Consider the following 10,155-nt stretch of genomic DNA (forward strand, 5'->3'; position numbering starts at 1 on the left):
CATAAAATACAACTGTAAAATTTCAGTGGCAGAGATGATGTCATCAGCATGGCAACATAAGCAGCTACTGAAAACATCTCCCCAGAGTTTCAATGAAACAAAGGACATTTCTCACTTTTCAGAAGTCTGGAAGAAGGGAAAGACTGGAGGAGGATCCCACAAATGCTGAATCAAAGAAACAGAAAAGTATCAGGTAGGAAACTTCCATCACAGACAGGCTGGCCCTCTTCACTCCCTCTCACTGTGTCCCAAGCAGCTTGGGAAGTGCCCAGAGGCACTGGCCAAGATCCCTCCCATGTCCCACCAGGGACACAGGCTGTCAAATATCTCACAGCAGTGAGACAGATCCCCACCTCTATCCAGACACAGAGACTCAAGTCAACAGGGACCCATGGCAGGACTCAAGCCATTGAGGAAGGTGGATGATAAAAGTAAACGTACAAGGAGGAGTTTACAACATGGAGGATTAAGGATGGAACTGCAGAATCTTTCCCAAAAGCAGCAAGTGGCCAGGCAGAAATGGCCTGAATCTACTGTTTGGGGATCTGGGGGACAAGGGAGTCCATGTCAAGGCTCAGGTCAGTGAGGGATGAAGAGTCTGAGAAAACATGGACAGAGACTGTAATTCCAGCCATGGGTAATGGTCTCCATCCCTCACCCTTGAGGGAAACTGCAGTGGGCAGGCTGATCCTTGCCTGGGGGATGACCGTGGAGTGGGGCAGCTGTGGGAGCCCTGTGCCCAAAGTAAAGAGGAGGGCGCAACCCATCACTGAGCCAGATATTGGCTGGTGAAGTGAGAGCAAAGGAGCCCCACACTTTCAGCCCCACTCAGTCAGACACTGCTGGGTTCCTAGGAGATAAATACCTTTTGAGGACAAATAAGTCATCAAAGATGCCATCTGCTGGGAAATCTGAAAAGTGCAAGGAAACATAGCAGGGCTTTTCAGAGCCATTCCAGATCCTGTCCTAGGCCCATTGGAGCTGGACTACACCCCCTGCACAGGTACCTGTACCTGTTTTGCCTAAGAATTACTGACAACCCAACTGTCAAAGCAATGTCTAATACAAACCCAGGCAACAATTAATCCTACACAAGACAATGAAGCTGATCTTCTGAATAATCCCAATCAAGATAATCAAATGATCAGATACCAGCAAAGAATCACAAGGTATACTAAAACACAGGAAGAAATGGCCCAATCAAAGGAACATAACAAAAAGTCAGAGGAGACACAGAATCTGAAAACAATTCAAAGATATTCAAACAAATCTCCTGAGTCAATTCAAAGAAATGAAGGAAAATATGCATAAAGATATAAAGGATATTAAGCAGACACTAGGAAAGCAAATAAAATTTTGAAAGAATACATGGAAAAATAGCAGACATTGTGGAAATAAAAGACACCATAAATGAAATTAAAAGTATACTAAAAACACACAAAAGCAGATTTGAAGAGGAAAGAAGAAAGGATTAGTAAGCTAGAAGACAGATCAACCAAATTTGAACAAAAAAAAAAAAACGGAGAAAAAATGGAAAACTTTGAGCAGGATGTCAAAGCACAGAAACATACACATCATGGGTGTCCCAGAAGGAGAAGAGAAGGGAAAAGGGCCAGGAAGAATATTCAAAGAAATAATGGTTGAAAACTTCCCAACTCTTGTAAAAGACATAAACATGCAAATCCTAAAAAGACCAACATACTCCAAACAAAATACATTTGAATAGACCCACTCCAAGACATATACTAATAAGACTGTCAAATGCCAAAGACAAGAAAATTCTGAATGTAGCAAGAGAGAAGCAATTCACTATATACAAGGGAAGCTAAATAAGTCTAAGTGCTAATTTCTTATCAGACATCATAGAGGTGAGATGGCAGTGGTACAATACATTTAAGATACTGAAAGAGGAAAATTGCCAGCCAATAATTCTCTATCCAGAAAAGCTGTCTCACAAAAATGAGGGAGAGTTTAAAATAGTCACAGGTAAACAGAAGCTGAGAGTTTGCTAACAAGAGACTGGCCCTACAAGAACTACTGAAGGGAGTTCTGCTGGCTGAAAAGAAAAGAAAAGAGTGAGAGGCCTGGAGGAGGGAACAAAAATGAAGAATGTTAGAAAGGGCAACTAAAAGGATAAAAAGGGAGAAAAAATATATCTGACAAATAAAAGCCAAAGGATAAAATGGTTGAAGTAAGTAGTGCCTCTACAGTATTAACATTGAATGTTACTGGATTAAACTCCCCAATCAAAAGATGAAGATAAACAGAATGGTTAAAAAAATATGATCCATCTATATGCTATTTACAAGAGACTCATTTTAGACCCAAAAATACAAATAGGTTGAAAGTCAAAGAATGGAAATAAATATTCCATGTGAGTAGTAACCAAAAAAAGCTGAGGTAACTATACTAATGTCAGACAAAATAGACTTTAAATGCAAAAGTGTTACAAGAAATAAAGAAGGGCACTATATATGAATAATAGGGGCAATTCACCAAGAATAACAATTTTAAATATTTATGCACCTAATCAAAGTGTCCCAAAGTAGATGAGGCAAACATAGGCAAAACTGAAGGAAGTAACAGATGTCCCTACAATAACAGTGGGAGATCCCAACACTCCCCTCTCTTCAATAGACAGAACATCTAAACAGAGGATCAATATGAAAACAGAAATCCTAAAAAACATGATAATGAACTAGACCTAATAGACATATGTAGAACATTGCACCCTAAAACAGCAGGATATACATTATTCTCAAGAACTCACAGAACATTCTCCAGAATAGAGCATATGTGGGGGCACAAAACAGACCTTAATAAACTTAAAAAGCTTGAAATTATACAAAGCACTTTCTCTGAACATAGTGGAATGAAGTTGGAAATCAACAACAAATGGAGAACCAGAAAATTAAAAAATATATGGAGGTTAATCATCACCCTTTTAAACAATCAGTGGATCAAAGAAGAAACTGCAAGAGAAATCAATAAATATCTTGAGATGAATGAAAATGAGAACACAACCTATGCAAACGTATGGGATGCAGTGAAGACAGTGCCGAGAGGGAAATGTATAGCCCTAAATGTTACATTAAACAGGAAGAAAGAGCTAAAACCAATGACCCAACTCAACAGATGTGGAAACTAGAGAAAGAACAGCAAACTAATTCCAAAGCAAGCAGAAGGAAAGAAATAACAAAAATTAGAGTGGAAATAAATGAAATGAAGAATAAAAAAGCAATAGAAAAAATCAATAAAACCAAAAGTTGGTTCAATGAGAAGATCAATAGAATCAAAAAGTAAAAAAAGAGAGAGAATGCAAATAAAATCAGAAATGAGAGGGGAGTCATTACCATGGACTCCAAAGAAATAAAAAAAATCATAAGAGGATACTATGAACAACTGTATGCCAACAAACTAGACAACTTAGATGAAATGGGTAACTTCCTAGAAACACACAAACAACCTACACTGACTCAAGAAATAGAAGACCTCAAAAAAACAATTATAAGAGATTGAATCAGTGAACAAAAACCTACCAATAAAGAAAAGCTCAGGACCAGATGGATTCACTAGTGAACTTTACCTAGCATTCCAAGAATTTACACTATTCTTGCTTAAACAATTCCAAAAAATTGAAAAAGTGGGAACACTACTCTCAAAAAAGACAACATCATCCTAATACCAAAGCCTGATTGTTCCAGTTAGCTAATGCTGCCATTTTGTAAAACATCAGAAATGGATTGGCTTTTATAAAGGGGATTTATTTGATTACAAAGTTAGAGCCTTAAGGCCATAAAGTGCCCAAGGTAAGACATCAACAATAGGGTACCTTCACTGGAGAAAGGTCATTGGCATCCAGAAAACCTCTGTTAGCTGGAAAGCACGTAGCTGGCGTCTGCTTGCTCCCAGGTTGTGTTTCAAAATGGTGTTCTCCAAAATGTCTGCATTAGCTTCCAACAGCCATCTTCAAAGTGTCTGTCTTTGCACTTTGCAGCAGCTCCTTCTGTCTATGAACACTTTTAATAGGACTCCAGTGATTCAGTTAAGATCCTCCTTGAATGGGTGGGGCCACACCTCCGTGGAATTAATCTATTCAAAGTTATTACCCACAGTTGGGTGGGTCACATCTCCATGGAAACAACCCAATCCAAAGAGTCCAACCTAATCAAGACTAAATAATCGGCCCCCATAAGACTGCATTAAAAAATGTAGAGGTCATAGTATATCCAAACTGGCACACTGATAAAGATACTACAAGGTACTATAAGAAAAGAAAACTACAGACAAATCTCTGTAATGAATATAGATGCATAAATGCTCAAAAAAATAGTTTCAAGTCAAATCCAAAGGCATACTAAAAGAATTATACAGTATTACCAACTGGGTTTTACTCCAGGTATGCCAGTGTGGTTCAGCATAAGAAAATCAATTAATGTAATAGACCACATTAACAAATCAAAAAGGAAAAACCACATGATCATCTTGATTGATGCAGAAAAAGCTTTTGACAAAACTCGGCATCCTTTCTTGATAAAAACATTTCAAAAGTTAGGAATTAAAGGAAACTTCCTCAACATAATAAAGAGCATATAAGAGAAACCCACAGCTAACATCATACTCAATATTGAGAGACTGAAAGCTTTCCTTCTAAGATCTGGAACACTTTGAGGATGCCCAGTGTCACCACTGTTATTCAACACTGTGCTAGAAGTCCTGCTACAGCAATTAGGCAAGAAAAAGAAATAAATGGTATCCAAATTGGAAAGGAAGAAGTAAAATTTTCACTCTTTGCAGAAAACATGATCCTATATTTAGAAATTCCTGAAAAGAACCATGATAAACCTACTTGAGCTAATAAACAAGTTCAGCAAAGTGGCAGAATACAAGAGCAACATGCAAAAATAAATGGTGTTTCTATACATTAGTAATGAATTATCCAAGGAGGTAATCAAGAAAAAAATTCCATTTCCAATGGCAAAGAAAAAAAAAAAAAAGAATCAACTATTTAGGAATAAACTTAACCAAGGATGTAAAGGACTTGTATACAGAAAACTACAAAACATTGCTAAAAGAAATCAAAGAAGACTTAAATGCAGGAAAAAACATTCCATGTTCCTGGATCTGAAGGCTAAATGTCATTAAGATGTCAATTTTGCCCAAATTTTCTACAGAGTCAATGCAATACTAGTCAAAATTCCAACAGCATACTTTGCAGAAATGGAAAATCCAATTATCAAATTTATTTGGAAGGATAAGGGGCCTTGAATAACAAAAAATGTCTTGAAAAGAATAATTCAGTGGGAGGTGTCATGCTTCCTGACTTTAAAGCATATTTTAAAGCCACAGTGGTCAAAACAGCATGATACTGGCATAAAGATAGACCTATTGATCAATGGAATCAAACTGAGAGCTCAGAAGTAGTCCCTCAGGTCTATGGCAATTGATTTTTGACAAGTCTCTCAAGTACACTCATCTGGGACAGAATAGTCTCTTCAATAAATAGTGTTGGGAGAACTGGATATCCATAACCAAAAGACTGAAAGAAGATCCCTATCTCATACCCTATACAAAAATTAACTCACAATCATTCAAAGACCTAAATATAAGAAGCAGAACCTAGAAGAAAATGTAGGAAAACATCCTCAAGATCTAATGATAGGTGGCAGTTTCTTAGATTTTACACCCAAGAACCAGAAATGAAAAAAAAAAAAAACAATAGATAAATGGGAACTCCTCAAAAGTGAATACTTCTGTGATTCAGAGGACTTTGTCAAAAGAATGAAAAGGCAACCCACTCAGTAGGAGAAAATATTTGGAAACCACATGTATGATAAGGGTTTGATATCCAGATTATATACAGAAATCCTACAATTCGACAATTAAAAGACCAGCAACACAATTTAAAAGTGGGCAAAAGACATGAATAGACATTTTTCTATAGAGGAAATACAGATGGCTATAAGGCACATGTAAAGATGCTCACCTTCACTAGATTTTAGGGAAATGCAAATCAAAACCACAATGAGATATCATCTTATACCTACTAGAATGTCAGCTATTAAACCAACAGGAAACTACAAGTGTTGGAGAGGATGTGGAGAAATAGGAACACTTATTCAATGCTGGTGGGAATGTAATATGTTATAGCTGTTGTGAAGGATGGTTTGGTGTTTCCCAGGAAGTTAAGTATCGAGTTGCCTTAAGACCTTGCAATCCCACTGCTCCGTATGTACCCAGAATATCTGAAACCAGGAATGCAAACAGATATTTGCACACCACATTCATGGAAGCACTATTCACAGTTGTCAAAAGATGGAAGCAACCCAAGTGCCCATTAACTGATGAATGGATAAACAAAATGTGGTATACACACACACACACACACACACACACACACACACACACAGATATATATATGTATGATGGAATATTATCCAGCTGTAAAAAGGAATGAAGTCCTGATGTATGTAGTAATATGGATGAACCCTGAAGACATTATGTTGAGTGAAATAAGCCAGAGACAAAAGGACAAATATTGCATGATCTCACTGATATGAACTAAGTATAATAACAAACACATAGAGTTAGAATCTACAATATAGGTTATCAGGAGATAGATGTGAGTAGAGAATGGGTATCCAATCCTTAATTTGTCCAGAATTTCTTACTAGGTTGATTGTAAACATTTGGAAATGGATAGTGGGGATGGTAGCACATTAATTGTGAGAATAATTAACAGCGCTGAATTATATGTGTTAATTTCGCTGAAAGTGGAAGTTTTGGGTCATGTATGTTTCTAGAAGAAAAGTTAGAGGGTAAAGCATGGGACTATATAACACAGTGAACCCTGCTGTGGATGTTGACTGTGGTTAATATTACAAATATAAGAATGTTCTCTCATGAATTATAGCAATGTACGTTACTATTGCAAGGTATTAATAATAGAGCAGTATATAGGAAAAAATGCACCTAATGCAAGCTATGGATTGTAGTTAATAATATTTTAATATTCTGTCATAAATTGTAACAAAGGATGCAAAGCATTAACAATAGGGGGGTGTGCCAGTTTGAATGTATTATGTCCCCCACAATGCAATTATCTTTGATGCAATCTTGGTGGGCAGACATATTAGTGTTGAATAGATTGTAATTCTTTGAGTGTTTCCATGGAGATGCAACCCACCCAACTGTAGGTGATAACTCTGATTGGATAATTTCCATGAAGGTGTGGCCCTGCCCATTTGGTGTGGGCCTTGATTAGTTTACTAGAGCACTATATAAGCTCAGACAGAAGGAGCAAGCAAGCTACAGCCAAGAGGGACATTTTGAAGAACACATAGGAGCTGAGAGAGGAGCTACAGCTTGCAGAGACATTTTGGAGATGGCCTTGGAAAGCAGACTTTTGCTCTGGAGAAGCTAAGAGATGACTATTAGTCCAAAATGACTATTACTCCAAGAGCAACTAAGTGTTACAGTTTTGAAGAGCCCAGAGAAGAATGTCCTGGGAGAAAGCCATTTTGAAACCAGAACTCTGGAGCAGACACCAGCCACATGCCTTCCCAGGTAGCAGAGGTTTTCCAGATGCCATTGGCCATCTTTCAGTGAAGGTACCCCCTTACCTTGGACACTTTTTGGCCTTGAGAATATAAGTTTGTAACCAAATAAACCCCCTTTATAAAAGCCCATCCTTTTCTGGTATTTTGCTTAATGGCAGCATTAGCAAACCAGAACAGGGAGTATATGGGAGTGTTGGAATTTTATATGACTTATGTAAAACCAACATCTTCTCTAATTAAAAAAAAAACATTAAAAAAAAACATTATGTGACATGAAAGAAACCAAACATGAAGTACTACATATGATATGATTCCATTTGTATAAAATATAAATGTAAATAAATCTATAGTGACAGAATTATATTAGTGGTTATGTAAGAGTGGGAAAGGCTAGAGGGATTGAGAGGTAACTCCTGAGGTGTGTGGGAGTTTTCTTTTTGAAGTAATGAAAATGTTCTAAAATTGATTATGGTGATGAATTCACAATTCTGTGATTATACTAAAAGCCATTGACTATACACTTTGGATGGACTGTATGGTATATAAATATATCCCAATAAAACTGCTTTAATAAAACAAACCAAAAATACATATTACTATTTAAAGCCAAAAATCTATAAGATAGCATTGTTGAGTTTACAACATACATGGATATAATACTTATTACATAAGGACAGGGGAAGGTGATAAATGGACTATACAGTTACCATTAACTCAGGTGTGGAGTTTGGCCTACAAGATTGAGTGAAAATAATGGAGTATAGGAGAGTTTGGTGGGACAATAGTTTATGAACAGACTTGGGGTCCAGGCTGAGAATAACAGAATCAACTCAAGGATTGGGGTTCATAAGTGAAAAGAAAATTCAAGGGATAGGACCTTTTGGGCTTAAGATCTTGAGTGGTGGGAGTAAGTCCATCCAAGAAACAAGAAAGGAAAAACAGAGATCTCATTCTGAGAGCTGGAGGCCGCAGTCTAGGATTGCAGAGGGAGAGCAGCCTGGGTGTCCCACTGTGTTCTATTCTGGTCTTCCCCAGGCCAGGTGGCAGAATGGAATCTAGGTTTCTGATACTCCGAACTCATCCATAAGCATTAAGTGGAGGCAGCCCACATCCTATTCCGCCTAGTCAGGCTAGACTCTCCGATTCAACTCAATGCCTTTTCATTCTATTCCGTCGATTGCCACATCGTGCTCAATGACCAGAATTCATAAAACAACACTCTCAGACACGGTACATGATGAGGAAAGATTCTGGGCAACTTGGCTGGCTTTTCAATTGTATTCAGAGAGGATTAAGCAAGTTAATGGCAATAGGTTTTCTTGACCGAACCCCTCATAGCTTCACAACATTGACTCATTTAATCCTCACAGTACTTAAGATGTGGTAGTCAAAGTTGCACAGTTGCTAAGTGATTAAAACAAAATTCAAATGTAGGTTTGTCCCATTTAAGTCTGTGCCCTCAAACCTTTACTCTTCTGAGTGTTAGAGCTGAGAGTCGGCTATAACCTTCCTTATTGCCTCACCTTCACGTCTAGTTTAAGACCTCAAAATCTCACCTGGACTATTTCAATAGACTCACAATGGTTCATTTGGGAAACTCTACCAGAGTTAGTCAAACTCCTTCAGTCTAAAGTGCCCGAAACCCAGTACATTCTGACTCATGCAACCCAGAATTTCAAGGACAGAAAGGGAATGGCTCTCTTCAGTGGTTCAAATGATGTCATCAGGGCTAAGCCTCTTTCCCCATGCCTCACGTCTGCTTTCTTTTTTCTTGGCACTATTATTAGAATCTAGGCTCATGATGTAAATTAGCTGCCAGGGACTCCAGGCCTACCCTACAACCCTCACAGGAAAAACAAAACAAAACAAAACAGTTTTCTCTTCCTGACAGTTACACTAAATTTCTTAGTGATCTCATTCGGAAGGTGGGGAGAATTGATCCCCCAAGAAAATTAAGATGCCCTTAACAGAGGAAAGATAAATGAATGTTGGGCAGTCACAGACCACAGGTATTTTCTAATTTCCTAGATTTAAGCCTTCTACTCTTTAGAAATGACTATGTTAATCCCTTGTACAAAAATATCTTTAGCAGGACCTCAAAACCTATAAATAAAATGCAAACTCTTTAGCCTGGTATTCCAGACAAGGCACATAAAAAGACAAGTCTCCCTTCAAGACCCATTTCCCATATTTTCTTTAAATTTGCATGTAACTCTGGCTGTTTGGGAGTACTTTCTCTTGATTACCCACTCCCACATTTTCCTAAGCCTTAGCCTTTCCTTGCACTGTCACCCACACCAAGAAGGGCCTATGATGTTATCACTTCTGTCTTAAACCCTATCCTTTATGCCTGTGTCTCTCACTTCCCTGAATATCTCCCATTTGCCCATTGAGATCCATTTCCTACCGTTCTTCATCCTTCTCTGAGCCCAGTCTAGCTGACCTGCATGGGTTGTGTCAACCTGCTTCCTTGGCTCATAGCTTCTGCTTGGGTTCAAACAACAGGAGCCCCAGCATAAGAACAGAGAGAAGGAAAAAATGTTGCCTACAAATCAATATTCCCCACTTTCTTTCTTGTTAACAAATTCTGTATTTT

This window comes from Choloepus didactylus, chromosome 10 (assembly GCF_015220235.1).
Source record: "Choloepus didactylus isolate mChoDid1 chromosome 10, mChoDid1.pri, whole genome shotgun sequence".
In the NCBI taxonomy this organism is placed as follows: Eukaryota; Metazoa; Chordata; class Mammalia; order Pilosa; family Megalonychidae; genus Choloepus; species Choloepus didactylus.